We start from the raw sequence: 2,352 nt of genomic DNA, 5'->3' as shown, positions 1-2,352 counted from the left end.
GTGAAGGCTGAGACAAAGAATCTTTAAACAAGAGACCAAAATGGAATTGGAAGTAATGCATTTGAGCCAAGAGTGGCATGAATGAATGTGCAATTACACTCACAACTGCAGAGAGCACATGATGCAAAACTGATTAGCAAATGTTTATCTTGGTTTTGAATAGAGAATGTGGAGGAGCAACAGGAGGAGAACAGCTAATCCCAGAGATTTCATGTGGACACATTAAGAGATCTGGCTCTATTTGATCTGTTGGATCAAGAAGTCATATTTTTTCACATGTGCAAAGTTGAAAGATTTTTGATAAGCCACTCATAACCAGGTTATATATCTGTCAATAACTTTTATATAGAGCTCAGCTTCAATAGGCTATCCAATTTTGCTCCTGGAGATTTTCAGGACAACACATGTTCCTTTATAAGATAGAGACTGCTTCATTATAATTTTTTATATCAATTATACATTACACCCCAGAAATTGAGTAAATGGAGATGAAATTTATCAGATGAATCCTTTAGATGTGCTAAAGAAATGAGAACATTTCTTCATTCTATGTGGCCTTGTTCGAAAGTTAATCCTTTTTGGGTGTCCATTAGTAAGTTTTTACAACACCTCACGGGTGTGATTTTTCTGTTAAACCCTGAATTATAGGAAATTTTGAAAGTATTACACCTGTTACCTTTGTCAGATTCTCAATTGAAATTTGTTAAATTAGCTTTAGTAATAGCAAGGAAATGTATTGCTGTAACCTGGAAATTTGATGTTTCATTAAGAAAGATGGGATACTGAGACACAAAGTTGTATCCCGTTAGTTTCAGAGGAACTGCACATAAGTGTGCCCCACCTTTCTTTGAACCTTCTTTCTGACTTTGGACATTTAATCTCTATTTAATAACAGATATGTTGTTTTGCAGATAGATTTACAAGTGCAACCTTACACTTCTGTGAACTCTGAAGTCATTGTTTGATTTTCCACCCTGCTTCAGACTTTGAATTCTGTGAGCATGTTGAGAAGCAAAGTTAAAGGTTCCATTTATTGTCACATAATAATACATAAAATATGATATATTTCAACTTTTGTCTTTCTTAAGGCAAATAAAGAGTCACCAGAAGCATTTCCCAGTGCCACTACCAATAGGAGAAAGAGAAACAAAAGCGAGTCCCTTCAGTGACACTGAGTGTCCGTGGATTCCCCTCCAGTCCTCACACAGTCTCTGTAACTGGACAGACTCCTGTTCAAACCATTGGCCACACAAGCTCCAAGTCCAAACCTCCGATATGTTCGGGAAGTTCTCGGTGCCTCAGGACTTTCAGCAGCACTTTTTGCCCTTAGCATCCTTTTGAAACCCAGTTCTGAAAACTGGCTCCCATGAGCCAATCTCCAGCATCCCACAGACTGTGTAGGTCCTACGACCACAAGGTGCCAGCAGCCAGCAGGCTGTGTGGGTCCTTCTGTCACTGACATTACGAAAATAGGCATTTTAATGGAAATAGCATGTGTGTGGTGGGGTGGGTTATTGTTGAAGATGGAAAGGTTCTTAGCACCTCATCTTAGAAGATTTGTCATTTACCATCAATATGTTACTCAATTAAGTTAAGTCAAGACAAGTTTATTGTCATCTGATTGTACAAATACAACCCAATGAAACTGCATTCTCTGGTTCTTAGTACAAAAACATGTAAATGTACAACCAGACATATAACACACACATAAACAAATAATACATATGCAGGACAAGTATTTCATCTATACAAATAAATAAATCTTGTTTTGTATATATGAGATTCTCAAATGGTTAGTGTGAGCAGTTCCTTTGGTCGTTCAGTATTCTCTCTGCTTGTGGGAAGAAACTGTTCCTCAGCCTGTATACTCTGATACTCCTGTATCACTTCCTCAATGGAAGCAACTGAAATATGGTGTGTGCTGGGTGGAAGGGGTCTTCATTGATTTTGTGCGCCCTCTTCAGACAACAATCCTGGTAGATCAAGTCAATAGGGAGGGGTGGGGAGGAGGGAGACTCTAGGCATCCTCTCTGCTATTCATGGTCCTGTGGATTGACCTCTGATCCATTTCTCTGCAGCAACCAATAGACCTCCAATAGAAGGGTGACATAATGGTGGCCGGTAGCCTTGCCTGCTTCAGTGTTCTCATAAAGTGCAATCACTGTAGCGCCTTCCTGACAAGTGAGGAGATATTGAGTGTCCACATTAGGTCACTGGTTAAGTGAACGCCAAGAAACTTGATGCTCTCCACTCTCTCTGCTACAGAGTTGTTGATGTGTAGTTGAGGATGGTTATTCCTGGTTTTCCTGAACTCCATAATTATTTCCTTCATCTTATCTATGTTGAGATTCA

Source organism: Narcine bancroftii, chromosome 4 (assembly GCF_036971445.1).
Source record: "Narcine bancroftii isolate sNarBan1 chromosome 4, sNarBan1.hap1, whole genome shotgun sequence".
Classification (NCBI taxonomy): domain Eukaryota; kingdom Metazoa; phylum Chordata; class Chondrichthyes; order Torpediniformes; family Narcinidae; genus Narcine; species Narcine bancroftii.
Note: the sequence above shows the minus strand (reverse complement) of the source record.